Source organism: Puma concolor, chromosome B3 (assembly GCF_028749965.1).
Source record: "Puma concolor isolate L17-30 chromosome B3, mPumCon1.1.hap2, whole genome shotgun sequence".
NCBI classification, from domain to species: domain Eukaryota; kingdom Metazoa; phylum Chordata; class Mammalia; order Carnivora; family Felidae; genus Puma; species Puma concolor.
In genome coordinates, this window is record NC_141672.1 from 146,430,978 (window position 1) to 146,451,379 (window position 20,402).

The following is a 20,402-nucleotide window of genomic DNA, read 5'->3' on the forward strand; positions in this document are numbered from 1 at the left end:
GGAATTAAGTGGTAATGATGTAACATCTTTAAATCACAAATCCCTTTGATCCTCTCCAGAAAGAGAACCATCGCTCCAGAAAAAGACATTTACTGACCCAGTTTTGCATATAATTTTCACAACTCTTAAAAAGAAAACCTGAGGATCGTCTGCTTGCTCCTGTTTTAGGAAATGAACATTTTCTTGCTTCTTGTGGTTTTCGAAATGTACTCCCTCTTCTGTATTATGTTGACCTCTTTTTCAAACCATGTACAACTCTTGAAATAGCTAAAGTTATCTGTAAGTGTATTTAAAACCATTTGTCCCACTCAGAAGGGCTAGCCACCCCTTGCTTTTTCCACTTCTGCCTGTGATTCAGAAGTGTTCCCAACACCCTCCTCTCTTAATGCCATACTCAATCAAACAATCAGTCATAGGTGGCGGGAAATTCCATGCATTCTTCCATCCATTCAGCAAGCATTGACTAGGCGTCTACTAAGCCCAATCTAGTTCGTTAACGTACAGACGTGAATAATACCTGGTGTCTGCAGCTTTATAGACAAGGAAACTATGATACAAGAAATGCCAACAGCTAAGCGTTTATGAAGTGCATCAGACGGCTACAGGAGAGAATAGTTAAAGCTTCTAAAGGATCAGAGGTTTTTACAGAACAGATGGCATTACAACCGAGCCATTTGGAACAAAAAGGAAGGCCGTTTGAATCAGAAGAAACAGCCTATGTGCAAAAGCATGGAAACACGAAAGCTTCTGGCTTATTTGCGAAACCACAGGCAGAGGCATGGGACTTAAGACAGAGGGTGTACGGGAGAGTGGGAAGGGGAAGCTCTGGAAAATGTAAGTGGGGACCCGATTGTGAAGGACGTCTAATATCAGGCTAAAACCCTTGCACCTCATTTCACTGGCAGTGGGGAGACAAAGTTCGAGGCAGGGCAGTGGCGTGAGCCAATCTGTGTCTTAGAAAGAGCATTCTGCTTCCAGATGAAAAGCTAGAGGGGAAAGAAACCGCATAAAGCCATAAATTGAAATCAGTGGACTTGTATTAGGGTCATTGATTGGATTGTTGGACCAGTGACTGAAGATATTAAATCAAGATTCCATGGTTCTGATTTATCCAAGAAGGAGAGCAGGCGTATCGGGCATCTCGCAATGGATGTGTCATTAATTGAAGATCTGGGACATAGGTGTCCCCAGGCCAGCCCTGGAGTGTTGGCACATAGCAGTTGAGTCGAACACAGAGAGACGCTACAACGCAAAGAGCTAAGGAGTGTGTGCTGACAGACAGCCCCTCATAAGGAGCATATTGAAAATCCATCAAAACTCATCATCAAAAATAAGAATAACTTGGGGCGCCTGGATGGCTCAGTGGGTTCAGCATCCGACTCTTGATTTCAGCTCAGGTCATGATCTCGTGGTTCGTGAGTTTGAGCCCCTCATGGGGCTCCCCACTGACAGTGCAGAGCCTGCTTGGGATTCTCTCTCTCCCTCTCTCTCTGTCTCTCTGCCCCTCCCCTGCTTGTGCTGTCTCTCGCAAAATGAAGTAAAAAATTTTTTCAACTAAAAAAAAAAAAAAGAATACCTTGATGGGTTAAAGTGTTAAAGTCTGAACAGCTTATAAAGTGGATATTATTCTATTTGTTTTGCTAACGAGTCAATAGCCTCAGCATAGCCGCTTGCCCCGATCTATATACCTAACCAGGGGATGAGCTAGGATTTAATCCCAAGTCTGTGTGACTCCAAGGGAACTGGACGGAGAAGAATCTGGACTTGAGACAAAAGAATTATCCCAGAGTGCTAGCCAGAGAGAGGGAGGTCAAAAAAAAAGGCCTGAGGGAGGAATTAGGGAGTGCCACACCTTAGGGACAAGGGTTAGAGGCTCAGGCATAGGCGACAAGCAGGGCCTGAGGTCACCTGGGGAACTGCCCCACAGTGTGAGAGCTAGGGTCCAGGGAGGGTACGCTGAGAGGCTGGCTCTTGCTGGCGGGATGCCGGCCGGTGTTGGGTCAGCACCCAGCTGAGGGGGGCCCCCACCCAGACACCCCACCATTACTGCAGCAACCGGAAAGGGATGTGGCAAATTGTGGGCTGCGTGGTAATGACTCTCCAGTCCCTCACCTAACCCTTGGTAGACCTGCCCCAGATCTCTTTGTGTTTGTATTTGGGTTATTGATTAGTGGATTGAAAAGACTCATTTGTAAAACCATTTCTATTCTTTGAAGATCTGCTGAATCTCTATTCTGAATCCTTCTTGAGCGATGATTTTCTTCTCATCTTTCATCCACATCAGTTTCCCATGTGGAGCAAACATGAGTCTACACAATCCAGAAGGAGCGAGAAATGCTAGAAGAAGGTAGCTGAATGTGCACAATGAAAAACAGAAAGGGCTATTCGAGAACCGATCAAATTTCATACTTACTGCTGAAAGCCTCGTGCTTGGGCGTATGTATGTCTGCAAATACTGAGTCATGCCATGTCTTGAAGCCGCCAGACCACAGCTCTTGTGGTCTGGTTCTGTTATCAACAACACTGTTCTCACCATCAAGTGTCTACACCCCGCTTCTGTCTTCTGGCCCTCCAATATGTTTCTGTGCCCTGAAAACGTCACCGACATCCAGCCCCACGTTAACCTTCCCTTCTTCTCACGGTAAAAACAGACTGAGCCATAAGGCCTTTTATCACATAATTTCTCCTCCTGTGCCCATCCTTTCCCTGTCTGCAAAAAATCTTTCTTCTGTGCCCCATCTGTAGACCAGTGGATTGGCCAGCTGTCAATTTCATGGAGCCTTGTCAGGGACCCCACTCTTACCTTTCTATCCTGCCTACCCTCTCCCCCAATATACAGTTAACTAAAGGACCACCATGTTTTAGAGTTTTATAAATTGGACTTTCTTCATCAAAAAAAATTTTTTTAATTGGTTCTGCTAGCAGTGTGTGAGAGCCACTGGTTGGAAGGCTAGAGGAGGGCCTATGACCCATGGCAAATTTCTGCTCCCGAAATAATACACAGCTTCTCCACAATCGTATCTTATTTCAGATTTGAAATAGCTTTCACCTCATGGTTTTTTCAGTACCGTATTTCTGATACGAAGACTCATGAAGCCCATCTAAATTTTAATGTTAATAAAATTTGCAATTGTAAAACACATGGAAATGGTGAAAGCCATCCAACGACCCATCCATCTGCTCGCATTCCTTCGTCCCAACTGTGCCTTCCTAGAGTACAGCCCGCATGACCCGTACCGGGTGGGAACTGAAGGAGAGAAAAATCATGTTGGAATTCAACCCCTAGAAATAAAAAAGCATGAGGGCTTCTTGGTATCTTCTGCAAAAGACATTTAGGACTTGGTGATGGAGGAAAAATAGTCATTGTGGGGAAAACACCATGGGACCTGAACAGAATTTCAGCATCTCTGCTAACATCCCAGCACAGGTACCCCTCTCTTTTCGCTTATCTTTCATTTATGTCATTTATCTTTTCATTTATTCCCCCTGGTTATATACTTGATAACGCAGCAGTTATATATTCATTTTCATGACACATAATATACTAAAATCATTTTATTATCAGGGATAGTGTCAATTCAGGTCTAGAATCACCTCCCTCCCCACCCGCCCTACCCCAGAGAGTATGATTTAATGTGTCTGTAGTATGGCCTGAGAATGGGTTTGTTTTTTCAAGTTCCCAAGGCAATTCTTTGTTTTTTAAATTTTTAAAAATGTTTGTTTACTTTTGAGAGAGAGAGAGAGAGACAGACAGAGCATGGGGGGGCGGGGGTGGGGAGCAGAGAGAGAGAGAGGGAGATACAGAATCCAAAGCAGGCTCCAGGCTCTGAGCTGTCAGCACAGAGCCTGATGTGGGGCTTGAACTCCTGAGCTGTGAGATCATGACCTGAGCCGAAGTCGGATGCTTAACTAACTGAGCCACACAGGTGCCCCTAACTTCCCAAGGTGATTCTACTGCGTGTCCAAGGTTAAGAACCAATGCGTTAGCCAGTAAATGGGGCCAAAGAGTCTCCTGGGACTTCTCTCGACTGTTACTGCAAAATGAGAGATATCCTTTGGAAACAGTGGGTAACAAGGAGTGAAGCAGAAGCTGGGCTACATGGCAGGACCTTGTGTCCATTCTCTGGGCTCATTCCGAAGGTGGATTCAGATGTGTCAACAGCTGAGACCTCAGTGTTCAAAGGTCCACAGAAGAGGCATCAGCTTCAGCATCAAGGAGAGTCAGAGAAGAGAGGGCCTATGGTGGATCTGTAAGAATGAGAAGAAATTTTCCAAGCGGTAAAGAAGAGTACCCAGTAGAGATAACAATCCCCAGTGGAGAGAGGAGCCCACAGAAAATCTTAGCATTACACCCAGTGAGGCATGTTTGGAGAACAGTGAGGCCCCCAGGGCTGGGGGGCTAGCTCTTGTTAGCAGTTGGGACCCATGAATTGAAAGGGCTTTCGTGCCTTTATCCTCCAAGAAGAGGACATATTGTGGAGCTGGGAAAAATGAATCTTACTCCCCACCAGTCCTAGGGAGAAAGGAGCCACTTTATAGAGAAAGTGGGGGCAGCCCAGAAAAACAAGAGAAGAGCCAGAGCCTTGAGGGAAGTAGACAGGGAGCCTTGAGGAATCAGCCCAGCCTTGAGATGTCCCCCGAGGAGCTCCCCTTATGGTTTGAATTTGGTGGTGATAGCAGCAGGACCAACTTCATGGTCATGGCGTGTGGCTTCCAAATGAGCAGTACTTTCCATGTACCCTTTAGGGACCTTGTCCTAGCTATTTATTCATCCACATCCGGATGTTACATTGATAGACGTTGAAACTTGCTCTTCATCAGGAAGGGCCTCCGGAATGTCCGAGGTTCGTCCCCATCTGAGCTGTAGTTCTGGAATTCTCTGTATCGAAGTGGGTAACTTACACTACTCGTGTATCTTCGGTGTGCATCCTGCACTTGATTTGCACCACTGCTGAGTCTTTTTCTTCAAGGAGACACTGGAGGGTTTCGATCTTGAGATACTATGTGGAATAAAATCATGGGCCTTTGCTGGCCCATAAACGAGAACCTGGAGGACAGCATCCAGTGGTGGCCTGTAGCACTCATGGGATATGACTGGTAAACTTAAAGAGATCTGTCCAGTCCCAAGCAAAGCAGGGCTCCTAAGAGGCCCGGGATGTTGATACCTTCCCTCCATGTTAGAAGGAACATATTTTAAAAGCCTCTGGGGAAAGTCGCTTGAATATGGAAATGGGGACAGATGCCGTGACCCACGTTGTTTCTAATTCCTCAGATCAAGTTGCTTGGGGACCTGGTGTTGTCAATCTGTTGACATCATTTTGTTGGAGAAGAGAAAGTGCTTCGGCAGCTACTCAGGAGAGTTTTGTGATGGGTAAAAGCCATAGCCTCTCATTTGTCAGAAGTTCTGGGTATGGCATCAGTGATGGCTCATCCTTTACATCCAAAAAGCATAGATTACATATTGCCAAAAAGAACAGAAGAGTGTGCAGTTAACTCAAAATGGGAGCATTTCTTACCATATTTACTACATTGTGAACACTGGCCCCACATTCAAGAAGAGTATATATACTCTTTGTGCTGGTCGTGTTGAGGTGTTTGTCTCTGACACGGGGACGGTGAGCTCTTTCCTGTTTCCTCTATTAGTAATGTCTCCCCTTGTGGTTTGTCTATGCTGTGTTCAATTTGCCTCTTATCCTATGGATTGACAATACAACTTCTTCATAGCCCCCCAGAGGTCACTAACGGTAGTTGAAATTTCCCGTCATCACGTGTGAAAAAAATCCAGAACATTGTCTAAGTGTTGAGTAGCTTGGGGAAATCAAGAAATGAACAAAACCCTACAGGTATAATATCTGTGATACATTGATATAAAAATCTAGCATTTTAGAGCCGTCCAAACAGGCCAAGGATTTTGTAGTGTGGAATGTTCCGTGGGCCTTTCGAGGACGAGGGATATTTGTTTTTAAACAGTGACTATTTTTAAAGACACCCAGAGGTTCAGACTTGCTGCAAACACGTGTTTTACAAACCCTCCGGAGCTGAACTTTTTTTTTACCACCACATTTGCCTTCCAAAAACGATTCCGGCATTGTGGAAACAGAACACGAAGTATCTCAGGGCTGCGTGTCTTAGGGGAATAGCCTGTCTTTGAGGTTAGGTAAATAAGTTTAAACTATTTCTGACATTCTGTCGCTGTTTCAACAGAGCACACATTTGTTATTTTGAAACACCGTCAAGAGCAGTGGTCAGAAGGATCTCGTCTGAGTTTCCTCCTGCCTCTTCCGTTCTTTGAACATGTTCACACGGGTAACGACGCTTCTAGGTGCTGAGTTGCAGGGGGTCGGTTTCTTTTTTATCCACCCTGGAGACCTACGTGTCTCCTTTTGCATCTCAAAACTGGCTGGGTTCTGCTTTGAAATCTGAAACTGCTGGCTCAGGGAGAATATCCCTGTGTGTGCAAACCCAGTATCATACCCTTGCTGTTCTGAGGTTGCTCGTGGAGTTGTCTCTGACTCTTGTCAGTTCCAGAGGCTGGAAATTCGGGAGCCTTCTGGAACTGACTTCTGGCAGTTATGGGGGCTTACACTGGGCTGGACCCTCTGCCTCTGGCTTCTTCTTGTACTCACCTGCTATGTGCACTCGCTCTCTCGCTCTCTCTCGCTCTCTCCCTCTCTCCCTCTCTCTCTCTCTCTCTCTCTCTCTCGCCCTCCCATCAACCAGGATACAAAACTCAGTTCCTTGACTGCTTTCTACTCATAGCAAGACCTCCATTGTTACCAAGCACTTGACAACCTTTTAAAGCAAGGCTGAGGCTTGAGAGATCATGGCAAAGGCATCCTATCCCCTTGCCCCTCTGCTCTCTGTTCTCTCTCATCCCCTCCTCTGCTTTCCCCAACCCCTAGGATTGCTGTAGGGACTCTAAGTTCTTCTCTCCCTGTTATGTGGCCCTTGCCTACAGATGCATGCATCGAAATCTTGCAAGATGTCCTGAAGGAAGAGTGTCCACCCTCTTTAGAAGACAGCTGGAGGGGCGCCGGGGTGGTTCAGTCGGTTAAGCGTCCGACTTCGGATCAGGTCGTGATCTCACAGTTTGTGAGTTGGAGCTCCACGTCGGGCTCTGTGATGACAGCTTGGAGCCTGAGTCTGCTTCTAACTCTGCCTCCTTTTCTCTCTGCCCCTCCTCCGCTTAAGCGCTCGCTCTCTCTCTCTCTCTCTCTCTCTCTCAAAAGTAAATAAACATTAAAAAAAAAAAAGGACAGCTGGAATTATATACAGAAGAAAACAATGTCTCCAGCCTGTAGTCGGTTCTATTGAATTTATTTATTTATTTTTAAGTTTATTTATTTGTTTATTTGGAGAGAGATGGAGTGCAAGCCGGGGAGGGGCAGAGAGAGGGAGAGAGAGAATCACAAGCAGGCTCTGCACTGTCAGCACGGAGCCTGAAGCAGGGTTCAAGCTCACCCAGTGTGGGGCTCAAACTCATGAACCATGAGATCATGACCTGAACTGAAGTCAGATGCTTAACCGACTGAGCCCAACAGACACCCCTCTTTTTTCCCTCTGTTCATTTGTGTCTTAAATTCCACATATGAGTGAAATCATATGGTATTTGTCTTTCTCTGACTGGCATTTCACTTAGCATAATATACTCTATATCTGTCCACATCATTGCAAATGGCAAGATTTCATTCTTCTTGATCACTAAGTAATATTCCAGTGTGTGTGTGTGTGTGTGTGTGTGTGTGTGTGTGTGTGTGTGAGACACCTTCTTTATCCATTCATCTATTGATGGACACTTGGACTGCTTCTGTAATTTGGCTATTGTAGATAATGCTTCTGTAAACATCGGGATGCCTGTATCCCTTTGGAATTAGTGTTTTCCTATTGTTTGGGTAAATACCCTCTACTGGAATTATTGGATCATAGGGTAGTTCTATCTTCAATTTTTTTTAGGTTTATTTATCTACTTAGAGAGAGACAGAGCACACAAGTGAGGCAGGCTCAAAGCCTTTAGGATAAAAGCCAAATCTTCACTATGACCTGCAGTGCTGTGATCTGAGTCCCCTCCCCACCTGCCACTTCTCTGCCCTTGTCTCCTCCATGTACCTTCCTCGGTCACACCTCTGCAGCCACAGTGTTCTTTCCTGCTCCTCCAAAGTAGGAGTGTACCCTGAACTCCAGGCTGATAAAGCCTATGGGGCTGCTTCTTCGAATAGCATTCTCAAAAGCAGAAAACAAAATACTTGGTATTCTAAAGAAAGCCAGTTCTAACCAAAATCTCAAATAAATAGTAAATCAGAAGTGGCATATGATGATATAAGTGCTTTTTCCTGATGCGCTCAATTCCAAGTCTAGCATTGGATCCAATAATTGCCATGATTTCAAAGTAGTGATGGCATACGAGATATTTTGAGAGCTCTGTAACAACCGTAACATGACACGAAAGTGTTTACCTGTGGTTTCCGTTAGCTGTGTAGTTGGAGATCCTGCCACCTTGTTTTGTTGGCTATGTTCATAGTTGCTGGAAATTCTAAATGTCAGCTAGGGTGAGTGAAAAGGCCATGGAACCTTGACTTCCATTTATGCACCCAGGTGGGGTTAAGGGACTCCATGTGAGGAACGCTGCTTCAGGGCTGAGGCACGTGCTGTTCCTTCTGCCTGAAGTTAGACCTCTACATGGCTCATCTAGCCTGGCTGAAGGCCTTCAGTAAACCTCTTTCATGTAGAACTTTACAACACTGTTGTTTACACGTTTCTTACCATGGAGGCGTGACAAATAAGCCAATGTATCTGAAACTCTTCAGGGTCTCTTCCCATGAGAGGCTTTATAACTTGAGAAAAACTCCATTTATTTAGACTAATTGTAGGAGACGTGTCACAATTAATGGAGATTCTTGAATTGTTATGTTTTCAAACTCACGTCTCTTTCAAAAATGTGTGGTCACTTAAGAATTACTCAATAGGGGATCTTAAATTTTTTTTTTCAATGTTTATTTATTTTTGGGACAGAGAGAGACAGAGCATGAACGGGGGAGGGGCAGAGAGAGAGGGAGACACAGAATCGGAAACAGGCTCCAGGCTCTGAGCCATCAGCCCAGAGCCTGACGCGGGGCTCGAACTCACGGACCGCGAGATCGTGACCTGGCTGAAGTCGGACGCTTAACCGACTGCGCCACCCAGGCGCCCCAATAGGGGATCTTAAAGGACTCTCCTTTAATTAGTAAAATAATTAAGTTCACGTGTATGGAAGCTGGTGAAATGTTTGAAGAGGTTTTTGATATGGTTTGCCCTTTTTTAATCAAAATATTTAAGAAGATTATTTGCTTCCTGGCAAGTATAGACCTTCCCTAAATTACCAGAGATCCCAAAATAATTGTGTCTGAAGGTGTGAGGACTTACCACAGAGTCTGCATTTTACTATCTTCTCTGTTTGGAAGAGAACATTGCCATGAATAACCAAAATCACGCAGTTGTATCTTTGAGATACGATGATTTTCTTCCAGAAGATCTACTCCCTGTTCATGTATGCATTCAGCAAATATTTATATGTCTGCTCTTTGCCAGACACTGTCCCCACAGCTTACTGGAGAGGCCTGAGATTAATGTGGTAGTGATTCTCTATGAGAGTGCTGGCCATAGAAAGCACATAAGAAAAATGAGTTGAGGGGCGCCTGGGTGGCTCAGTCGGTTGAGCGTCCGACTTCGGCTCAGGTCATGACCTCATGGCTCGTGGATTCGAGCCCCTTGTCGGGCTCAGTGCTGACAGCTCAGAGCCTGGAGCCTGCTTCGGGTTCTGTGTCTCCCTCTCTCTCTGCCTCTCCCCTGCTCACGATCTATCTCTCTCTCTCTCTCTCAAAAATAAAGATTAAAAAAAATTTTAATAAAAAAAGAAAAATGAGTTGAATAAATATATAAAAGGAAGGGTGAGTTGATGAATGAATGAATTGATCCCACACGTATCTCAGAGCCGAGGGGATAGTTTAGCATAGTCTCTTGCCATTACTCTTGTCCAGTTTTGAGAAGTATGGTCTAAGACCTTCAGGAAAACACAAATTTACTCCTGTGGTCTTGAGGCAGAAAAGTTGCCCTGCCTAATGTTACCATTTGAAATAAGAATAAAGTGTGTAAAAGACATCAGTCATCGACAGCACTGAGGCTGAATGTCCATTTGGGCCTGGATGAGGCCACGAGGAATTTCTGCCCAGTAGAGCTCTGTGTCAGCCTCTGAGCTGACGCTGAGCGCAAATACGATGTTGGACAAGCATCAGGAAGCACACGAAAAGCGTTGGTTGTATCAAAAAAGTAAATGTTAGGGACACCTGGGTGGCTCAGTCAGTTAAGCGTCCGACTTCAGCTCAGGTCAAGATCTCATGGTTTGTGAGTTCGATCCCCGCGTTGGGCTCTGTGATGACAGCTTGGAGCCTAGAGCCTACTTTGGATTCTGTGTCTCTGGCTCTCTCTGCCTGTCCCCTGCTCACACTCTGTCTCTCTCTGTCTCAAAGATAAATAAACATTAAAAATTTTTAAAAAGAAGTAAATGTTAGTATAAGTGTTATGTCTCCCCTTGCCCCCCCCAAAATTCTGGAAAAGCAAGATGAAATCAAAGAGAAATTTTAAAAAATAAGACTGTTAATTTGTTAGTTTATTTAACTGAAAGTTGCTGAGAGAGTAGATCTTAGATGTGCTTACCTCAAAAAAGAAATGGTAACTCTGTGACACGATGCAGGTGTTGGGTAATGAACGGGATGGTGGTAGTCATTTTGCAATCTACAGGTGCATCAAACCAATGTGTTGCACACCTTAAAACATACACAATGTTCTGTGTCAATCATATCTCAGTAGAGCTGGGGGTAGAGCCACTAAAAGAGAGGCAGAAATAAAAATCATGCTGGAAAGAATGTTAAAAGCCAATCACAAATAAAGCCAACATTAGAAGCAGAAAATAAAATGCTCCAAATAAAATGAGGAAAATTCTGAGGCAAGCTCAGAATTTCTTGCAAAATGCAGAGAAAAAGAACGGAGAGCTAAAAACAATGATACCTAGGGCAATGGGCATGGAGAAGAAAGACTAATAATCACATGATTGGTGTTCCTGAGCAAGAGAAGGAAAAGGAGTAGGCACAGAATTTAAGACTTAAAGATAGACAGACAGCTGGACGGATAGATAGATGGATAGGTAGATAGGTAGATGGGTGGATGGATGGATGGTTGGATGGAGAGCGATAGATACATGATTGATAGATACATAGATGATAGATAAATAGATAATTGACAGATTCATAGGTGATAGATAGATGTATAGGTAATTGATAGATTCATAGATGATAGATAGATAGATAGATAGATAGATAGATAGATAGATAGATAGATTATTGATAGATTCAGAGATGATAGACAGATGATAGGTAGATGATAAATAGATGATGGATAGATGAGAGAGACAGAGAGAGAGGAATAGAGAGAGAAAAGGAGGAGAAGGAAGGAAGGGAGGGGAGAAAAAAAAGTTTTACTGAATGGAAGCAGTGACTATAGTTTGTAGATTAAATGCTCAGAGTGTTCCAGGCAGAACTGACGAGCAAGTAATACTATCTCTTGATCGTATCCCTGGCAAATTTTTTGAAAATTTTAGATCACAGAATCCTGCAGGAATCCAAAAAGAAAAAAAGAAATAACGACAACAGATTACCTAAAGGGGAATAAAAAAATAGGCCTGCCTCGGACTTCTTCAAACTATGAAAGCCCCACGTGACAAGGGTCGGCATGAGCGGTGTGGAGGAAATCGCATTACGGCACTCCAGTTCTGTGGCCAGCTGAGCTGTTTCTTAGTGAGGAGAAGAGAAGACGTTCCTACACACTCCAGGATTCATAATCTGTCCTACCCACTGACCTTCCTACCTTTGTGGGAAAAATACTCCCAAAAGCCTGCCCTGTCAAGCAAGACATGAAGCTTAATTATGATCATGGAGACATTGCAATATTAAGGGAGTCATAATAAACATTGAAACAACTTAAATATAGAATTTAAGAATTTATTTTAGTGACTTAAAAATAGATTGCAAATCTATGGGGCGCCTGGGTGGCTCAGTCAGTTAAGCGTCCGACTTCAGCTCTGGTCATGATCTCGTAGTTCATGAGTTTGAGCCCCACGCCAGGCTCTGTGCTGACAGCTCAGAGCCTGGAGCTTGCTTCGGATTCTGTCTCCGTCCTTCTCTGCCCCTCCCCCATATTGATGTTCTGTGTCCCTCTCTCTCAAATATAAATAAACATTAAAATTTTTTTAAAAATAGATGGCAAATCTCAAAAAAAATTTAAAGAAGATATATGATGAAAAATAAAAACGTAAAATGATCAGAATTGCAATCCTATATTCTATCAGAAGAAAGAAAGGATGAAGAGGAAGGAAAAATTCACATTTTCTCATCCTAGGAGGAATATTGGAGATCTAGGAGATATGGTTTGAGTTTTTTCAACTTTTTAAAATTTGAAAGTAGGTGAGGCATTCAGCAGCCATCATATGATGAAAAGTCTTGGCTGTCACCTCTGTTCCTGCCCCCTTTGCACCTGTGCCAGGGTATCAACTTTGTTAGATTCTTCTGTCTCTTTGCAAAGATTCTCTATGCAAGCACGAAGACTTATTTTTTCCTCTTTTTTATGTAAAAGCCTATTCAACACAGCATTCTACACCTTGCAGTTTTCAGTTGAGAACATTTCTTTTTTTAAAAAGTGTCATTGAGGGGCGCCTGGGTGGCTCAGTCGGTTAAGCGTCCGACTTCAGCTCAGGTCACGATCTCGCGGTCTGTGAGTTCCAGCCCCGCGTCGGGCTCTGAGCTGATGGCTCAGAGCCTGGAGCCTGCTTCCGATTCTGTGTCTCCCTCTCTCTCTGCCCCTCCCTCGTTCATGCTCTGTCTCTCTCTGTCTCAAAAATAAATAAACATTAAAAAAAAAAAAGAAGTTGGCTCCTGTCAACTGTTTAAAAAGTGTTATTGAAATATGATTGAGATACAAAAAATTGTGTATGCCTAATATACACAATTTGATGAGGTTGGATACATGCATATACCCATTAACCATCATCCCAGTCAAGGTAATCCACATATCCGTCACCTCCAAAACTTAACTTGTATACTCCTTTTTTGTCATCAGTTGGCCATATTTGCATGGGTCTAATTCTGGGCTCTTTATTCTGTTACATTGGTCTATGTGCCTGTTAGTTTTTTAAAAAATTTTAATGTTTATTTATTTTTGAAAGAAAGAGAGGGTAAGTGAGGGAGGAACAGAAAAAGAGACAGAATCTGAAGCAGGCTCTTTGCTGCCATGCAAAGCCCAATGTGGGGCTCAAATCCATGTACTGTGAGATCATGACCTGAGCCAAAGTCAGATGCTCAACTGTCTGAGCCACCTCAGGCACCCCTATGTCCCTGTTTTTTTTTTTTAATTTTTTTTAACGTTTATTTATTTTTGAGACAGAGAGAGACAGAGCACGAACGGGGGAGGGGCAGAGAGAGAGGGAGACACAGAATCAGAAGCATGCTCCAGGCTCTGAGCCATCAGCCCAGAGCCCGACACGGGGCTCGAACTCACGGACCGTGAGATCGTGACCTGAGCTGAAGTCGGACGCTTAACCGACTGAGCCACCCAGGCGCCCCGCTATATCCCTGTTTTTAATGCCAGTACCGTTCTGTTTTGATTGCTATAGCTTTGTAATATATTTTGAAATCAGGAAGTGTGATACCTTTAGCTTTGTTCTTTTTCTCTTAATATTGCTTTGGCTCTTTGGTGCCTTCATTGGTTCCATATGAATTTTAGGATTGTTTTCTCTATTTCTGTAAAAAAAAAAATGCCATTGGAATTTTGATGAGTATAGCATCAAACCTGTAGATTGCTTTGTGTAGTATGGACATTTTAAATATTAAGTCTTCCTGTCCATGAAAATGGGATGCCTTTCCATTTATTTGTATCTTCTTTACTTATTTGCATGGATGCTTTGTACTTATCTCTGTGTACATCTTCCGCCTTCTATGTTAAGTTTATTTCTAAGTCTGTATTCTTTCTGATGCTATTATAAATGAGATTATTTTCTTCATTTCCTTTTTAGATATTTCATTGTTAGTGTACAGAAATGCAACTGATTTTTGTATGTTAATTTTGTACCCTTCAACCTTACCGATTTTGTTTATTTGGGGTGTGTGTGTGTGTGTGTGTGTGTAGTCTTTAGGATTTTTTACATAAAAGATTATGTCATCTGAAAGCAGAAATAATTTTACTTTCTTCCGACCCAATGCCTTTAATTTCTTCTTCTTGCCTCAGTACTCTGAGTAGGACTCCCAGAACCATTTTGAATATAGGTTTCAAGAGTGGGCATATTTGGTTTTCTTTCTGATCTTAGAGGAAAAGCTTTCACTTTTTCATCATTGAATATGATAAGGGTGATAAGCTATGAGCTTATCATATATGGATTTTATTATGTTGAAGTAAGTTCCTGCAATATCTAATTTGTTGAGGTTTTTTACCATGAAAAGAGTGTTAGATTTTGCTGAATACTTTTTCTGCATTTATTAAGATGATTATGTGTTTTTTATCCTTCATTCTGTTCATACGATCTGTATCACATTAATTAATTTGCATGTATCCCAGGGATAAATCCCACTTGGTGATGTTATAAGATCCTTTAAATGTGTTATTGAATTCAGTTTGCTGGTATTTTTTTTGAAGATTTTTACATCTGTGTTCATCAGGAATGTTGGCCTGTAGTTTTCTTTTCTTGTAGTGTTTTTGTCTGCCTTTGGTATCAGGGCAATGTTGGCCTCATAAAATGAGTTTAGAAGTGTTTCTTCCTAGGGGCACCTGGGTGACTCAATTGGTTGAGTGTCCACCTTCGGCTCAGGTCGTGATCTCACAGTTTGTGAGTTTGAACCCTGCTTTGGGTTCTCTGCTATCAGCGCAGAGCTTACTTCAGATCCTTTGTCCCCCTCTCTTTCTACCCCACTAAAAAATAAAAAATAAACATTAAAAAAGAAGTGTTTCTTCCTCTTAAATGTTTCAGAAGAATTTGGAAGGATTGTATTGAATCTTCTTTAATGGTTTGGTATAATTCATCAGTGAAGCCATCTGGTCTTGGACTTTTGTTTGTTGGGAGGCCTCAGATTACTGATTCAGTTTCCTTATACATTATTCACACCTGTTGAAGTTGTCTGTTTCTTCATGATTCAGTCTTGGTAGTTTGTATGTTTCTATGAATGTATCATTTCCTCTAGGTTTGGTGTATAGTTATTCAAATTATGAATAATTTGTGATCCTTTTGGTTTCTATGTCATCAGATTTCATGTCTCCTTTTTCATTTTTTATCTTACTTATTTGAACCCTTTTATTATTTTTAGTAAGGATGGATAAGGGTTTGTCAGCTTACTTTCTTTTTTCAAAAACAACTCTTATTTTTGTTAATATTTTCTATTGGTTTTCTATTCCTTATTTTGCCTACTTGTGCTCCAATGCCTGTGTTTTTTATCTTCCTTCTGCTAATGTTGGGTTTAGTTTGTTGTTCTTTTTCTAGGTCCTTGAAAGATAAAGTTAGGTTGTTTGAGATATTTCTTCTTTTTAAAATTTTTTTTTAAATTTTTTTTAACGTTTATTTATTTCTGAGACAGAGAGAGACAGAGCATGAACAGGGGAGGGGCAGAGAGAGAGGGAGACACAGAATCTGAAACAGACTCCAGGCTCTGAGCTGTCAGCACAGAGCCCAACGCGGGGCTCGAACTCACGGACTGCGAGATCATGACCTGAGCCGAAGTCAGACGCCCAACCGACTGAGCCACCCACGTGCCCCTTTTTAAAAATTTTTTAATGTTTATCTATTATTGAGAGAGAGAGCGCACGCGCAAACAGGGGAGGGGTAGAAAGAGAGGGAGATAGAATCCAAAGGAGGCTCCAGGCTCTGAGCTGTCAGCACAGAGTCCAACATGGGGCTTGAACTCAAAAACAGCGAGATCACAACCTGAGCTTAAGTCGGATGCTTAACCGACTGAGCCACCCAGGTGCCCCAGATCTGTCTTCTTTTGTAACGCAGGCATTTATTGCTTTAAACTTCATTCCTACTACTGCTTTTCTTGCATCCCACAGATTTTGTTAGGTCCTATGTTTATTTTCTTTCATATTAGGTATTTTCTAATTTCCCTTTTGATTTCTTTTTTGACAATGGTTGCTCAAGAGCATCTGGGTTAATTTCCACATGTTTGAATTTTCCAATTTTCCTTCTGGTACCAATTCCTAGTTTTTTTCCAGTGTGGTTAGAAAAGATACTTGGTGTGGTTTCAGTCTTCTTAAATTTGTTAAGACTTGTATTCTGGCCTAACATGTGATCTGTCTTGAAGAATGTTTCATGTACACTTGAGAAGAATGTATATTCTGCTATTGTTGGGTGGAATATTCTGTGTCTTTCTGATAGGTCCATTTGGTTAATAGTGTACTTTAAGTCTACTGTTTCCTTGTTAATTTTCTGTCTGGAAATCCTATCCATTGTTGAAAGTGGGATATTGAAGTCCTCTACTATTACTGTATTGCTATCTATTTCTCTTTACAGATCTGTCAATGTTTGCCTTGTATATTTAGGTGCTTTGATATTGGATGCATAAATATTTATAGTTATTATAGCTTCCTGATGAATTGACCCTGTTATCAATATATACTGACCTTTGTATCTTATAGCAGTTTTTGACTTAATGTTGTCTAATATAAGTACAGACACCCTGCTCTCATTTGGTTACCATTTACATGGAATATCTCTTTCCATTCCTTCACTTTCAGTCAATGTGTATCTGTAATTCTAAAGAGAGTCTCTTTCAGGCAGCATATGGTTAGAGCTTCTCTTTAAATCTATTCAGCCACTGTGCCTTTTAGTTGAAGAGTTTAATCCATTTACATTTAAAGTAATTATTGATAGGTAAGGACTTAGAATTGCCATTTTGTTAATTGTTTTTCTGTCTTATTTGTGGTTCTTTTGTCTCTCTTTTCCTCTATGTCCAACTTCCTTTACGATTTGCTGGTTTATTAATACTGCCATGCTTTGCTTTCATTTTTCTTTTCTTTTTCTTTTGTGTATCTACTAAAAGTATATTTGGTGTGTGATTACTGTGAGGGGTTAAATAAAACATCTAATAGTTATAATTGATTATTTTAAGGTGATAACAATATAACTTCAATCTAATACAAAAAAACTCTACACTTTTACCTCTCTGTCTTCCTACTTTATGTTACTGATGTCACACTTTACATGTTTTTACATTGAGTATTATTTAAAAAAAAATTTTTTTTTAACGTTTATTTATTTTCGAGACAGAGAGAGACAGAGCATGAACGGGGGAGGGTCAGAGAGAGGGGGACACAGAATCTGAAACAGGCTCCGAGCTGTCAGCACAGAGCCCGACACGGGGCTCGAACCCACGGACCGCGAGATCATGACCTGAGCCGAAGTCAGCAGCTTAACCGACTGAGCCACCCAGGCGCCCCTACATTGAGTATTCTTAACAAATTTTCATATTCGAAGTCTTACTTCTTTTTGTCTTTTATTTCTTTTGCTTTTAATAATCTATTTATTTAAAATATCCCAGAGTATCACAAAATAAGTACATGTTTATTATATTCTTATGTTCACCTAATATATTCAACAGCATATAAAAATAACTATTCACCATGATCAAGTGGGATTCATTCCTGGGCTGCAGGGCTGGTTCAATATTCACAAATCAATCAGTGTGAGACATCACATTAATAAAAGAAAAGATAAGAACCATATGATCCTGTCTATTAATACAGAAAAAGCATTTGACAAAATTCAGCATCCTTTCTTAATAAAAACCCTCAAGAAAGTCGGGATAGAAGGAACATACTTAAACATCATAAAAGCCATTTATTAAAAGCCCACAGATAATATCATCCTCAATGGGGAAAAACTGAGAGCTTTCCCCCTGAGATCAGGAACACGACAGGGATGTCCACTCTCACCGCTGTTGTTTAACATAGTGTTGGAAGTGCTAGCATCAGCAATCAGACAACACAAGGAAATCAAAGGCATCAAAATTGGCAAAGATGAAGTCAAGCTTTCACTTTTTGCAGATGACATGATATTATACATGGAAAACCCGATAGACTCCACCAAAAGTCTGCTAGAACTGGTACATGAATTCAGCAAAGTCACAGGATACAAAATCAATGTACAGAAATGAGTGGCTTTCTTATACACTAATAATGAAGCAACAGAAAGACAAATTAAGAAACTGATCCCATTCACAATTGCACCAAGAAGCATAAAATACCTAGGAATAAGCCTAATCAAAGATGTAAAAGATCTGTATGCTGAAAACTATAGAAAGCTTATGAAGGAAATTGAAGAAGATACAAAGAAATGGAAAACATTCTGTGCTCATGGATTGGAAGAATAAATATTGTCAAAATGTCAGTACTACCCAAAGCTATCTACACATTCAATGCAACCCCAATCAAAATTGCACCAGCATTCTTCTCGAACCTAGAATAAGCAATCCTAAAATTCATATGGAACCACAAAAGGCCCCAAATAGCCAAAGTAATATTGAAGAAGGAGACCAAAGCGGGAGGCATCACAATCCCAGACTTTAGCCTCTACTACAAAGCTGTCATCATCAAGACAGCATGGTATTGGCACAAAAACAGACACAGAGACCAATGGAATAGAACAGAGACTCCAGAATTGGACCCACAAAACTTTGGCCAGCTAATCTTTGACAAAGCAGGAAAGAATGTCCAATGGAAAAAAGACATCTCTTTAACAAATGGTGCTGGGAGAACTGGACAGCAACATGCAGAAGAATGAAACTAGACCACTTTCTTACACCATTCTTTTTGTCTTTTAACTTTTATATTGGAGTTAAGAGTGATTTATACAGACCCATTACAGTATTAGAGTATTCTATATTTGTGTATATATTTAGCTTTTCTGGTGAGTTTATACTTTCATATGCTTTTGTGTTTTTGTTTTGTGTCCTTTCATTTCAACTTGCAGAACTCTCCAGCATTTTTTATGAGGCAGGTCTGATGATGATGAACTCACTCGACTTTCATTTGTCTGGAGAAGTCTTTATTTTTCTTTCATTTCCAAAGGACATTTTTTGCTGGGTATATTATTGGTTGACTGTTTTTTGTTCTTTCGGTAATTTTGCATATATCAATATTTCATTACACTGATGTACTACAAGTTAGTTAATGGGTCCCTGTTGGGTACGTGACTTGTTTCCAATCTTTTGCTTTTATATAACTGCATAAATACAGCATTTTTTATGCAGGTATGTTGATAGCATTAATTCCCAGAAAGGGGGATTATGAGATTCAAGGATCAATGTGATTGTAATGTTGAAAAATCTGGTCAAATTAATGCCAACTAGTTTTTTTTTTTTTTCAGTAAATTGTAACATTATTGGAACTTTAAACACAGCGTTTAGTTTCCACTCTACAAGACAAAGGGAACAAAGAAAGGATAAGCAGAAGTCAAAGGCCCATAAAATCAGAAGGTCTAGAACAATGACAATGTAAACCTAAACATATGTGTAATCACAATAAATTGCTAACAGGGTTAATGCTGCAAAGGCTCTTAGATTGGGTTTCCAAATAAAACCTAATGATATACAATTACACGAGACATTGCTGGAATAGAATTATACAGAAAGTTGTAAAAATTGGACAAAAGTATATTAGGTAGAAGAAAACAAAATAACCAAGAGTCATAATAGTAAAATCAGACAAGATAGATTTAAGACCCTAAAAAAGGATAAAAAGACATCCATTTAAAAAAAAAAGAAAGTAAAATCCACAGTAAAGTGGAGGCAACATGAACTGTCATGTGCTGGATAAGATAGAATACATAACAACAAAAATGGGGAAAACATAAAAAATGTGGTAAACATAGTAGACGGGAGCGCTTTTTCTGGACGTGAGCTCTCAAGGAGAAGCAGGTTAATAAGGACACATACTAAAAGAAGATAATAAAATTTCATTCTTGTAAATATTTGAACTTTACACCCTAAAAAGAAATAGCATACTTTCTTTTCAAGTATGCATAGAACATTTGCAAAAAAAAAAAAAAAAAAAAAAAAAAACGAAATGATTGTGTTAGGCCATAAATGTGCCTTAGAGATTTCAAGAAACCGTTGTACAGATTACCTTTTCTTTTTTTTTTAATTTTTTTTAATGTTTATCTATTTTTGACAGAGAGAGAGAGCGCGCGCGCGCACACACACACACATACATATGAGCAGGGGAGGGGCAGAGAGAGAGGGAGACACAGAATCCGAAGCAGGCTCCAGGCTCCGAGCCGTCAGCACAGAGCCCGACACGGGGCTCAATCCCACGAACCGTGAGATCATGAGCTGAAGTTG

The 20,402-nt window shown here is 41.2% G+C and overlaps 1 protein-coding gene across 3 annotated transcripts in view; it reads left to right on the plus strand.

Moving 5' to 3' along the window:
• Window positions 1–20,402, plus strand: part of ADAMTSL3 (ADAMTS like 3) — a 353,901-nt gene that overhangs the window by 304,403 nt on the left and 29,096 nt on the right. The window lies entirely within an intron of this gene.